This window comes from Sphaeramia orbicularis, chromosome 6, assembly GCF_902148855.1.
Source record: "Sphaeramia orbicularis chromosome 6, fSphaOr1.1, whole genome shotgun sequence".
Taxonomy (NCBI): domain Eukaryota; kingdom Metazoa; phylum Chordata; class Actinopteri; order Kurtiformes; family Apogonidae; genus Sphaeramia; species Sphaeramia orbicularis.
The window spans coordinates 7,628,538-7,643,421 of record NC_043962.1 but is presented as its reverse complement, the minus strand read 5'-3'; the positions used below and the strand labels follow the sequence as shown (position 1 = coordinate 7,643,421).

Genomic DNA, 14,884 nt, shown 5'->3' with positions numbered 1-14,884 from the left:
AAACGATTTAAAAGACTTTTATCCCACTAATCACAAACCAGGAAAAAAAATCACAATAATCACTGAATCTGTCGACAGTTGGTGAACTCTGACCTCTGGTTCCAATAATTATCATCCTGGAATAATAATAATGATAATAATAATAATACATTTCTTAATTTTGTTGATTAATTTGGTCATTTTCTGTTCATTTCTGTGATGTTTTTGAATAATTTTCCTCATTCTTGTTCTTTGCGTTGGATATTTTGTTCATTTTATTGATTATTTAGTTACTTTTGTTCATGTTGTTAATTGTTTCTTCATTTTGTTGGTTATTTTGCTCATTTTAGATTCATTATTTTCTTTATTGATGATTATTCTGCTCATTTCTGTTAATTTCACTGACTGTTTCTTTGTTATTTTAATAATTATTGTTCATTTTTTGATTATTTTGTTCATTTTTACCCTTTTTTTTGTCCATTGTGTTGATTGTTTCTTCATTTTGTTGCATTTGTTGGTTATTTTCTTCATTTTGTCGGTTATTTTGTCCATTTTTGGTTTATTATTTTCTTTATTGATGATTATTCTGCTCATCTCTGTTAATTTCGCTGACTGTTTCTTTATTATTTTAAAAACTGTTGTTCATTTTTTGGATTATTTTGTGCATTTTATTGATTGTTTCTTTGTTTTTGTTGCTTTTGTTAGTTATATTCTTTATTTTGTGGGTTATTTTGCATGTGTTCATTTTTGTATGTGCAGAAAAACAGCTATGACAGGGGGCAATGCGCCGTCACCACGGCAACAGCAACAACACAAAAGACCCATCTGATTGGTGTGTTCGGTGGCTGTTCCTCCGTCGTATAATTGGTGCACGTGATCAGAGCGTGTCCTCAGACGCCTCCCGTCCACAGAGAAACAAACTGAAATCCACTGCAGAGGATGACCTACATTCACCAATCCCACGAACAGACAGTTCAGCACAGATGTTCCCACAATCCCCCTGTTCACCAAAGCGCCATCCCTGAAAGCCAGACACAACACCCGGAAACAGTATGGAGGAGCAGGAAGAGGAGGAGGAGGAAGAGGAGGAAAAAGAGGAGGAGGAAGAGGGAAAAGAATAACAGAAGAAAAAAGAGGACGAGGAGGAAGAGGAGGAGGAAGAGAATGGAGAGGAAGAGGAGGAGGAGCAGAAAGAGGAGGAGGAGGAAGAGGAGGAGGGAGAGGAAGAGGAGGAGGAAGAGGAGGGAGAGGAAGACGAGGAGGAGGAGCAGGAAGAGGAGGAGGGAGAGGAAGAGGAGGAGAGAGAGGAAGAGGAGGAAGGAAGAGGAAAAAGAATAAGAGAAGAAAAAAGAGGAGGAGGAAGAGGAGCAAGAAGAGGAAGAAAAAGAGTAGGAGGAAGAGGAATAAGAATAAGAGAAGAAAAAAGAGGACGAGGAGGAAGAGATGGAGGGAGAGGAGGAGGAGGAGGAAGAGGAAAAAGAATAAGAAGAAAAAAGGACGAGGAGGAAGAGGAAGAGGAGGAGCAAGAAGAGGAGGAAAAAGAGTAGGAGGAAGAGGAAAAAGAATAAGAGAAGAAAAAAGAGGATGAGGAGGAAGAGGAGGAAAAGGAAGAGGAGGAGGAGGAAGAGGAGGAAAAAGAGTAAGAGAAGAAAAAAGAGGAGGAGGAAGAGGAAAAAGAATAAGAAGGAAAATAGGAGACGCAAGAGAAGGAGGAAGAGGAGGGAAAAGAATAGGAGGAAGAAAAGGAGGAGGAGGAGAAGGAGGAGGACCTGCTGGTTTACTCCTGTTCTCTTCTCCTGTTCCTATTGGTTCCTTGGTTCCTCCTCTGGTTCTATAATCTCCATGGTCTGTCGTCGGTTCTATTCATCCGTTCTAATCCTAACCCTGATGATGCTGCAGACTCACACTAACTCCTCTAATCATCCTCCACACCTCCACACATTCATGGTTCTGCAGCACTAGAACATTAGAACACTAGAACATGAGAACACTAGAACATGAGAACACTAGAACATGAGAACACTAGAACATTAGAACACTAGAACACACGGCGTAGTTAGTTGTTAGTTAGTTGTCTTATATTTCAGACTAACCCAGTGTGAGTTAAACCTGTTGTGGGGTTGAGCTGTGGACTGTGTTCCTCCTGGTCTCTGGTGGGTTCTAAAGCGTCCACAGTCCGTCGGCTGAATTCCACTGTGTTCTATTGTTCTCTGTTCAAACAGCTGATGTAATTAAGCATTAAACATGCTTTTCCAGTGGCGACGGAGCGCCGGGGATGTGCCGCCAAGGTCGACAGGGATTAAAGTTGTTGGTCAGAAAAAGAGTGCAAATGCTGTATTGATTAAGCACTGATGTTGTATTGACAGACAGCGTCGATAAAGAGGCGGGGGTTAAGGGGGGGGACACTCTGACTGATGGGAAACCACCGAGGGTTTACTCAAATACTGGATTGTACAGTAAACTCAGGTCTGTGTATCCGTTTGAACCCAGAATCCACCTGTGCTGGGTAGGGGTGTGCATTGTCAAGAATCTGGCGATACGATACAAATCGCAATGCTAGGATTACAATACAATATATCACGATATATCATGATACTGGTAAAAAGGCAATTTTTTGTAATAATAATAATGGATTGGATTTTATATAGCACTTTTCTAGACACCCAAAACACTTTACATTATTGATCCATTATTCATTCACTCTCACATCCTCCCTCTGGTGGTGGTAAACTACATCTTTATCCACAGCTGTCCTGGGGCAGACTGACAGAAGCGTGGCTGCCAATTCACGCTTACGGCCCTTCCGACCACCACCAAACATTCATACACCAGTGTGAGTGGCACTGGAGGCAAGGAGTGTGAAGTATCTTTCCCAAGGACACAACGGACTGACTAGGGATTCGAACCACCAACCCTTCAGTTATTGGACGACCCGCTCTACCACCTGAGCCATGGCCACCCCCATTTTTGTTTGTTTCTTTTTTTACCTCCACCAGGAAGTATTGTGATCACTTTGCTTTGAGTGTTTGTTTTTGTGTTTGTTTGTTTGTTAGCAACTTTACGGGAAAACTATTCCAACCATCTTTACCAAATCTTCCCCACAGATAGGCCTAGGCCCTCGGACCAACCCATTCAATTTTGGGCCAAGTAGGCCAAAGTTCAAGGTCACAGCAAGGTCACAAAATCTACAATTTTCCTATCGCTCATCATTGAGCAAATTTGGAAAATTCATAAAAAATTCAAAATGACTCCGATTAGCCTCCAGTGTGATACACCCGAAGCTTAGAACAATATCTTATATCTGGTACAAAACTGTCCACATCCACTGTGGAATGTGGAGTCTGTGGATATTTACATTTAACTTTGAAAATCCCATTTACCACACATTTTTCATTATAACTCAACAAATATTGATTGGAATTGAATATAATTTGACATACACATGACTGGTACCAAGCTTCAACTTTTTCTGCTGTATGGAACAACCTGGAAACTGTTGAATTTAAAAGAAATAGTCGATCCACACATGGACACCGTTCGGGGTGCTTGGTGAAGGTTTGCGTTCTCTGAACACTTGTTTAAATGATTATTTCCTGGAAGAACTGAATTACAGCAGAAATATGAACAAATACTAAGCACATTTTTATTTGATCACAACAGGATCTAATGCTATATCACAACATTTTCCTGTTGTTAGAACTTAAATTACGTTTTACAGACATTACAGTTTAAGATCCTGTTCAAATGTTCATATTCAGAACTAACATCAGAACATTATTTTTGTGCAATCCAACCAAAGAAACTAACATCTGCCTCTCAGACAGTAGAAAGGGCTTTTAGGATGACTGAAATAACCATTATTTAATAAAACAGTGTTAAAGAATAATAAATAAGATATAAAAAATAAAGAAAAACAAAAGCAAAAATTAACCTCCACCATCTCTGCATTTGAATAAATACCTAAAAATATTGATACAGTACTTTTTAATATCGATATAGTATTGTGAAATGAAATATCGCAATATATTGCAGAACTGATATTTTCTAACACCCCTAGTGTTGGCTCAATCCTGGATCCAGTTTCCATGGTTTTATTGGTGACATCAGTGGTTGGTGGTCATGACGACAGATTTATGCTCCTGTTTCCATTAAGGCTTCAGTCACTCTGTCTGTGTGTGCGTCTGCTTCAGCCCATTCATCCTGTCACCTCGGTCTGAGTTTGACATCATAATTACAGACACTCCAGGTTCAAACCCTTTTTCTCAATGTCCACCCTTTCATTCTAAAAACCATTCAACACAGTCACATTCATGAATCGTCTCGCACAAAAAATCAAACAAACGTTTTTAAAGAAAAACTGGAGTTGGCTCCAAATTCACCTGGAAACACATTCAGTTCAATTCTACGAACACATCAGTAAACAACTGCACTAAAACTGTACACAAGTCCATAATATACCCTTATGTGTATAGAGTTTATATAGAGAGAGTTTATATGTATATAGTTTATATAGAGTTTATATGTATATAGAATTAATATGTACATAGAGTTTATTTGAATATAGAGTTTATATGTATATAAAGTTTATATGTTTATACTTAATATGCATGTAGAGTTTATATGTATACAGAGTTACATGTATATAGTTTATATGTATATAGAGTTTATATGCATATAGAGTTTAAATGTATGTGGAGTTTATATGTATATAGTTTATATGTATATAGAGTTTCTATGTATACAGAGTTTATCTGTATATAGTTTATATGTATATAGAGTTTATATGCATATAGAGCTTATATGTATGTAGAGTTTATATGTATATAGTTTATATGTATATAGAGTTTATGTGTATACAGAGTTCATGTGTATAGAGTTTAAATGTATATAGAGTTTATATGCGTATAGGGTTTGTATGTGTGTAGAGTTCATATATATATATAGAGTGTAGTTTATATGCATGTACACTTTATATACATATACAATTTATATACATACAGAGTTTATATGCATATAAAGTTTATATACATATACAGTTTATATGCATATAGAATTTATATGCATATAGAGTTTGCAGATTTCAGAGAAAACACAATTAACAAGAAAAGCACTCGGAGAGTGCAGACCTCCACCAAGACAAACCTGCCCCCCCGCCCCCCAAATCCATCCATAACTTTTTGAGTTATCTTGCTAACAAACAAACATACATGCACACACGTAAACACACAAAGCAAAGTGATCACAATCCCTCCTGGCCGAGGGAACAAACTGAGGACAATAAAAACCTGCCACATTTTTTAATTAAAAAGAACAAAAAGCGAATTAATGACCAATTATGGTGCCGCATATTAAAGACCCAATGGCCCCTTTGACTGAACATCCCATAATAATGACAGGACGGTGCCTTTGACTGAACCTCCCATAATAGTGACAGGACCCTGGCAGCTCTGCTTCACACACATGTACGAGGTCAGATGTTCAGGCACAGGAGGAGCATGAAGGAGGGTTCAGACCTGAACCATCCACAGGTCTGTTGGACCCCCACCTGCACTGGACATGGGAGGGGGAGGAGGTCAGGGGGGAGTGTCCAGGTCATAGCATGTGTGGAGACATTACCAGTGCAGCTGCTGGGATCCAACTGGTCTGTACTGGGATTAAATTAACCTAGTGACACAACCCTGAACATCTGTACAGGAACTCTGCACCAGCACTGGCCTTAGTCTGGACCTGAAGTTGATGAGCCCAGACCCCTCAGAGGGTTTCCTAATGCCGCATTTCCACTGCGTGATATCAACTCGACTCGACTGGGCCTTTTTGCATTTCCACTACGAAAAAGGACCTGGAATCTGGTACCAGGTACTACTTTTTTGGTATCACCTCCGCCGAGGTTCCAGGACTGGGGACCAGATACTGAAAGGTGACGTGTAAACACTGCAGACACTGATTGGTCAGAGTCGTCTCTGTGACCTGCTGTTTTACAAAAAACAGATGTGGAAGTTGACAGTAAAAATAGCGGTAGGTTAATCCACATGATGACAGCCCAAAAAACTACACCATGGTTTGTCGAGGAGGTTCAGACGTAAAAATTCAGCATGAGCTTGATGAGACAACACGCAACAAGTGAGTTTATTGACAACGACACAGAAGTAACGCGCCGCATCGCTATGACAACCAGGTACTGTAAAGTTGGTAGTATCCTGTAATGGAAACGGTCTCCAGGAATAGGACCTGGTACTCGTGTCGAGTCGCAGCATTTGTCTTTCCTTCCCAAACCCCCCACCAGGGCCATACGAAGAAGAGGAACCTGTGTCCTCTGTGATGAACGGCCTTATTTCAGAGTCAAGAGCTTTCAGAATCCTATCCAGTCTATGTTTACATGCACAGTTCAGTCGAGTACATACCCAGACCATGTGCTTAAAGTGGATCCTTTAAGGTCAGATCACATTCATAAGGTTGGATTCTGAGACAGGATTTGGGTCAGAACTCTAGTTGGCCTCCATATCCAGGTGTGACCCTACAGGTACACACACACCTGCAGCGATCCTAATCAGTTCATTCATTCTATTAAACATTCACTTATTCCATCTTTGTGGTCAGATTGTCGTTGTGTCTGTTTCTGCTTTATTCAAACTCCACACTGTGCACAGAACCAGCTGTTGTTCATTCCACAGAAGCGTCCGTACTCCAGATCTTTCACAGACGAGAGTTTTCTGCTCATTCTGAACACAGACCTGGTGAAATGAACCAGGGCCTGTGACTCTTTGACACTAATATCGTCTGAAAACAGCCTGAAGCACAGTTTCATTCACCGAGTGCAAACCCTGTAGACCAGCATTTCTCAAACTGTGGGGTGGGCTTACGGGGGGGGGGGCATGGGATCACTACTGGGTGGGTTTTTTTTGTTCTTCAGGTTAGAACAGGGGTGTCAAACTCATTTTAGTTCAGTTCCACATTCAGCCCAATTTGATCTCAAGAGAGCTGAACCAGTAAAATAATAACAGCGAAAAAAGTGAAATTCTATTCTGATCAGGTTTACATCTACAAAGTTTCCTTAAAAATCTGAATAACATGAACAACTTGAGTTGTCTTAAGAAAAACAAGTGCAATTTTAACAATATTATGCCTCGGTTTATCAGTTTATCATTTACACGTGCGTTACAATCGCACAAACCCTTTTTTTTTTTAAAGAAGAAAAAAAAAAAACAATCGCACAAAACAATTAGTAACAGGCAGAATATTGGTAAAATTGCATTTACTTTTCTTAAGACATTTCCGTTTGTTCAGATTATTCACATTTTTTGTAAATGTATAGTTTGGTAATGTAAACATTTTCATGTAATTTTACTTTTTTACACCAAAAAACAATGAGAAAATGTGGGGTTGTCATTATTTATAGGTTATTATGATAATATTTTACTGGTTCTGACCCACTTTAGATGTAATTAGACTGTATGTGTCTGTATGTGGAACCTGAGTTAAAATGATTTTGACACCACTGATTGTTAATATCTTCAGTGTAATTTTTGCAATTTTTCACAAATTCATCCCACGGGCCGGATTGGAAACTTTGGCGGGCCGGATTTGGCCCCCGGGCCGCATGTTTGACACCTGTGGGTTAGAACATGTAGCAGGTGGAACTAATGTTTTAGTGTTGGAGCACCCTGGAGCCATTTTAGGGACGTACACCAAACCCATCTACTGCCATGGTGATCTGTCACTAGACAAAGAGTTTAGGTTTGAAGGATGGACAAGGATTGGACCGGAAAAGAAATATGGGACATGTTTCTGTTTTTACACAGTTGGGACAGCTTGCACTTCAACCCATAACCCAGTAGTTCCAACCTTTTTTGGCTCGTGACCCCATTTTAACATCACAAATTTCTGGCGACCCCAGGTTTAAAGTGTGTTTTACTGAAGACATAGATGAACTGATTGGACTTAGCTGGAATATTTTCTGACATAATTTATGGTTCATTTTAACCCATAAAGACCCAAACAGCCACTGGCAACCAAAACCATCTACTGATCTAAACTGTTTAATACCTGTTGATCCAATAATCCAGAGGTTCTCAACCTTTTTTGGCTTGTGACCCCATTTTAACATCCCAAATTTCTGGCGACCCCAGAAATTCAAAAAGGAGACTTTTTTTTTTTTTGCTAAAATTAATTTGTTTTTGATCATGTAATAGTTTGGTATACGCTGTAAATAAATGTTAATTTTAGAGGACATTTAGTCTATATAATGTATATTATTGTGGACAGAGGCAGTAAATCCAGGTGTAGATTACTGCACAAAGTGAGAATTGGATTTTCCTTGGTCAGGATATGTACAGTCAGTCCAGTTTGGCTGACAATTAATACTGAACAAACAAGAACTCAAACTATGAATTATGAAAGAGCTGCAGCATCTGAAACTGACCACAATGAACATTTGACAGATAAACAGAACCACAGTGCTGCAGTTTCACAACTACAGTTTGTCTTTTATGGGTTGGGATTGTCTCTCTCAACTCATATATTTTTTATTAGGAAGTTTTGTTTTGTTGTTTTTTTTTTTTTTATCAATTACTAGATATTTCAGTCAACCCCATTTGAATTCCAGGTGACCCCTCGTGGGGTCCCGACCCCAAGGTTGAAAAACACTGCCATAAAGACTCAGTGCTACTTTTGTGTCAGTTCCCAAATGAATTTGTATCTGTATTTAAACTGTCTTATTTAATTTATCACCATTTATTGTCATACTGTCTCCTTTATTTTGCATTTTGTCAGTGAAAATCAGGTATTATGCTACATTTTATTTATTGATCACGTAGATGTTCATAAAAGCTCAGATTAAAGTTGGGGGCTATTATATCAAACAGAAAACTGAAGGAAAACTGACTTTTTCCATAAAATATGTCATAACTGAACATAAACCCAGTGTGTTCATCCACTGTCATTGATCCAACTCCATGGGTTTTACTTGTGAATCAATGTTGTAGAAGATGACGGTGTTTCCACGGTAACTACGGAGCCTCTGAACATCCAAATGGGTCATATCTGATGACCATGAAAAGATGAAGAACTGTATTTTACACCAGTTATTGACATGTATTAATAGGATTAATGGATCAGAAGTTATTAAACATTTTAGATCAGTAGATGGTTTTGGTTAAAGGTGGCTGTTTGAGTCTTTATGAGTTAATGTTCTGAGATGTTTACTGTAAATGGGCTCATTCCTGCCACTCTTATTATTAAAATGTTCATCTTTGTTACCAAAATTAGTTTGCTGTTCTATAAAAAGCAACTTTATTGTCATAGTTGTGAGTAGGGATGTAACGATATGAAAATTTCATATCACGGTTATCATTATTATCGCGGTATTATTGAAATTGTGCTCAAAATGTTCAAAAAATACTTATACACACACTGAAATAATTTAACCAAGTTGTATTTTTAAAAATAAATAAATAAATAATTGGCACAATGTACTTTCTCTTGGCAGAAACGTTCCTGTTTTAACCCTTAGTGGTCTGAGCCTATTTTGTCCGTTTTTCAGTCCTTTTGATTTTACCTTTATATACTATAGAAACAAATGTTTACTATACCCATGTTTGGGATCTTTTTCTTTCAGCACAACTTCATCTATATCATCTGCCTATTATATTTTCACTTTAATCTACTACATCAACATAAAAGGGCAAAAAACACAAAAACATATAAAATCCGATTTGAAAAATGTATATAATTTATTGCATTAATAGCACAAAGATGCTTAACCTGTTTAACCCTGACCATATTTTGAGGGGAAAAAACACCTAAAAAGACATACCCAAAGTAAATGAAGAATTACTCATAATACTTATAATAAGGTTCATATGGATGTTCTTGGTGTCTGTGGACATTTACAGACCTCACAGAATCTATTCCCATTGTCTAAAATATTGTATCTGTTACTATGCCTGAGTAAACTGTAACAAACTAAAAGAGAAATTAGAATTTTTTATCATCGCCTGTTTTTTTTTCGACTGGATTGACGATGATATGCATAAATTAATTGTTTGTGTCGGAGATTTTTAATAGCGTATATTTCACACCACAAAGATTAAAATCATGTTTGAACATTAAAGTTTGCACTAAAATACACTTTTGATGTACTTTAATTAACATTAGGTTCTAAACTTTGAGCAAAAGTTGAAAAAAACATCAATTGTTCTGATTTATTATATTTTTATAGTAGATGAATATTAATATAATTTTTTCAGCCCGCAGGCAGGCTGATAGGGCTAAAGGGGTTATTAATGAACCTTTTTAAAGACTTTAAAAGTGAATATTGGTTCTAAATATTAGCTATATAATATCAAATTTGTAATAACTTCAAACTATACTCAAATATTTGACATAAAAGCAGATCTTCACATAGGGTTTTTTCCCCTAAAAGTGCGATAATCAAAGACAGTTATCATGATAATTAGAATTTAAACGGTAATACTAACCGTCTGCAATTTTACCGTGGTTTATCGTTATACCAGTAATCGTTACATCTCTAGTTGGGAGATAATTGCGCATTATTTGGAAAAATTTTGTCTCAGGGGGGCAGTCTGGTAGAGTTTATTTGTATCATTCAAGTGTATTATTCAAGCAAAAATCTAAGTTATTTCTAATTTGCACAACAAATCATTCAAGGAAAAGCAAAAAGTATAGTTACAATACTGACGTTTCTTTCAGTAAAAGTTATAATTGCACCACTGTTACAGTGTTGTTGGGGTTGAGGGGGGCCTGCAGATTTTTCATTCTCCAAAGGGGGGATGACAGAAAAAGACTGAGAACCACTGGTGTACGAACATTTAAACCAGTGAAATGAAAGGTGGTGTTGGGTCTGGGTGGATGAAGGTGGAACTCACTGAAACACAAACAGCAGGAATTTTTTGTACTTTTTTTTTTTTTACTAGAGCATGGAACCTGTGTTATTTAGTTGACCTTCATCAGATACTTGTGACCGTGTCATGGGGGGTTATCTGCCTTCCACCCTCCACCGGACACACATTCTATCATTACAAACACAACAACAGATACAACGGAGATACAAGTTTGATCTATGAAACACTCAGAGCAGGACTCACATACAGAGAACAGCAAAATCATACAATAATAACCTAGAAATAATCACAACTACACGTTTGTGTGTTTTAACCCATACAGACCCAGTACTAGTTTTGAGTCACTTCCCAAATGAATTTTTCTCTCTATTTAACCTTTCAAAAGTCATTTATTAGCATTTATTATAATATTATCCAATACATTTTTCACGTTTTACTATAAATCATGTATTTTCCTATATTTAATTCCCCAAACTTAACTTAGAAGCTCATGAAAACTCGGAGTAAATTCGTAGGTTATTAGATCAAAACAGAGAAAATGGAGGTAAAAGTTATTTTTTCAGCAAAATCTCTTGTTAATTGAACATAAACCCAGTGTGTCCATCCACTGTCATTGATCTGACTCCATGGGTTTTACTGGTGGATCAGTGTTGTAGAGGATGACAGTGTTTCCATGGTAACTACGGAGCCTCTGAACGTCCAAATGGGTCATATCTGATGACCATGAAAAGATGCATAACTGTATTTTACACCAATTATTTCCATGTATTGACAGAATTAGTCGATCAACAGGTATTAAACAGTTTAGATCAGTACATGGTGTTGGTTAAAGGTGAATGTTTGGGTCTTTATGAGTTAATTAAGGGAAGAAATGTGTTGTTTTAAGCCAACTTGGTTGTGTTTAACACGACTAAACGCCACTTGTGCACATTCATTTATTCCATTTTTGTGGTCATATTGTAGTAGATGGTTTTGGTCGATGGCGGCTGTTTGGGTCTTTAAAGGTTAATGTGAAACGAGTAAAATTACATTATATAACAAACTATCCTTTCACAATAAAAAAAGTGAATAACTTCAAACAACCTCAAATGTATTAACCCCTCGGTGTCACAGTGGTCCTCTAATCATATAAAGCACATAATCTGTACAATGTCATAATAATGTTAAAATGTTTTCATTGTTTGTTTTTGAACTTTTTTACTTTTTTTTGTATTTCATCTACTTATTATTAGCATACTGTATTTTGAATTTCCCCTTGGGGATTAATAAAGTAAATCAATCAATCAATCAATCTATCTATCTATCTATCTATCTATCTATCTATCTATCTATCTATCTATCTATCTATCTATCTATCTATCTATCTATCTATCTATCTATCTATCTATCTATCTATCTATCCATCCATCCATCCATCCATCCATCCATCCATCCATCCATCCAAAACAGAAGTGCGTAATGTTGGTTTTTACATTAAATCACAAATGTGATGATTTGTTTATTTATTATCGTAAGATGATATGAGAAGTCATTCCATAAAGATGGCGACGAACGTAAATATCATGTTGATTTACAGATATATTCATTATTTTTACACTGGGTTACAAAAAAATGTTTTTTGCAAGTTGTCTAGGTTTTTTCAACTGAATTAGGACCATTTTGCACCGCTAAATCCAAAAATGACATCTGTTTTTCTCAATCAGGTCAGGGTTTTTTGCTAATTTGATTTGGAAAAATTTGATCTTCTCACAAAATATAATAATTAATACCAAAATAAGATTGGTAAGCACACTTTATGAAACTTGTGACTTGATTCCTGCTAGGTACAATGGTGTATTCACCGCAGATGTAGCAGAATACGTCAGGCTTATTTTTGCAAGATCTTCTAGTCGACGCCATTTCATTCACCTGTAATATTAAAAAAAACCATTAATCATAAATTGGCAAAAGTAAAATCTTCAGAACTCGTTTATTGCAAGAAATATGAATGAATTTTGTATCATATGATGTGAAAATGCCCATAAATGTAAGCAAAAATGTTAAAAAGCCAATATGTAGCATAGTTCAGAAAGTTGACCTGATTGAGCAAAATTAATGTGATTTTTGGATTCAGCACACCAAAATTATCCTAAACCAGCTCAAAAAACTTCAACAATAAATTTGTTGTTGACCAGTGTTATATATTACCCCTCTATCTCATACTAAATTAAAAAATGATTAGTTTCCTGGTGTGTCCACACATACTGCGACATGTTTGTTTTAAAACTCTTCTTCTTCGCTTGTTGTAACGTCTGTCAACATCCGTTTTTTTTATTCACGTGACTTAGTTGTGGATAAAGGTCTTCCCATTGCAGTTTTGCATGATATACCGGTTGTGCTACGCCTGAAAAACCACCTTTTACCAGCGCAAAAACTTTTAATCAAAAAATGAGACTTTTGGCAAAATTGTCATTTTTCCATTCAGTAAATATTTATGCATAAGTTATATTCACGCAATTTGAGGGTCAATGGAAAAGCGTCCAGTAACTGTCATATTTTAATCCTTTAAATGCCATGTTTGTAATGTAAACAAACCATATTTTCAGATTTTTTCCCCCAATATTCTACATAAAATTTGTATTAGTTTTTTTTTTCATCCTGGCATATGTCTCTGTAGATCCACTGTATCTGTCAGTTGTGTTAATGATAAACAGATAAACAGACATGATATTGTTGAAATTCCACTTATTTTTCTTGAGATATTTCCGCTTGTACATGTTTGTTGAGGTTATTCAGTTTCATCGTGTAATTGTTCTTTTTTCCACACTAAAACAAACAGAAACGTGCTGATGATTGTTTTCGGGTTATTGTATCTTTATTTTTACAGGTGTGTGTTTGTTGGAAATCGAACCATTTATCCACATGTTTGTTCTTTTTCCGTTCACCTCCATCATCATTATGTTTCTATAACTGACCTGGACCGTATTATAAACCTGCAAACAGACCTTCTACTCCCACAAGTACAGCTAAAAACTCCTTCTAATCCCTGAAGGCCTGAAATATTGAGCTTGTCTCAGCACCCCCATCCTTCCCCCATCCCCCCCCCCCCCCAGTGTAAAGGCACATCCGAGTCGCTAGGCAGTGTATGGAAGGAAAAACAGGTGAGATGTTGACGTCTGACTGGATGATGTTCTCCTGCTTTGGGTAATGAGGGCCTGGGGACAGAGGGGGGGGGGGAGGAGGGGGTGGAGGGGGGGTGTTTACATCCTCATACACCTCATGAGCTCAGGGTTTGAGATGCAGTTGGAATGAAACAAACAGCTGTGTTCACCCCCACACCCCTTTACCTACACCTTCCCTTTGCTACCTTGCTTCACCTTTCTCCACCCCCCCTCCTTCCTCCTCCTCCTCTCTAATCGCTGGCTAATTGACTCAGCCAGATTTGGCAACAGGCTTACGAGTGTTATTTCACACACCTGCAGTGACCTATCCACCCTGTGCCACCCTGCACCCGATGCCACCCTGCACCACCTGGACCACCCTGCACCACCCTGTACCACCTGTACTACTCTGCACCACCCTGCACCACCTGTACCACCCTGCGCCACCCTGTACCACCCTGCACCACCGGGACCACCCTTTATCACCCTCCACCACTCTGTACTACCCTGTACTACTCTGCACCACCCTGCACCACCTGTACCACCCTGCACCACCCTGTACCACCTGTACTACTCTGCACCACCCTGCACCACCTGTACCACCTGTACCACCCTGCGCCACCCTGTACCACCCTGCACCACCGGGACCACCCTTTATCACCCTCCACCACTCTGTACTACCCTGTACTACTCTGCACCACCCTGCACCACCTGTACCACCCTGCACCACCCTGTACCACCTGTACTACTCTGCACCACCTGTACCACCTGTACCACCCTGCACCACCCTGTACCACCTGTACTACTCTGCACCACCCTGCACCACCTGTACCACCTGTACCACCCTGCGCCACCCTGTACCACCCTGCACCACCGGGACCACCCTTTATCACCCTCCACCACTCT

The 14,884-nt window shown here is 38.2% G+C and overlaps 1 protein-coding gene across 1 annotated transcript in view; it reads right to left on the bottom strand.

Annotated features, from left to right (window-relative positions):
- znrf1 (zinc and ring finger 1) overlaps positions 1 to 14,884 on the bottom strand; it is a 34,600-nt gene that overhangs the window by 18,669 nt on the left and 1,047 nt on the right. The gene's annotated exons all lie outside the window — the stretch shown is intronic.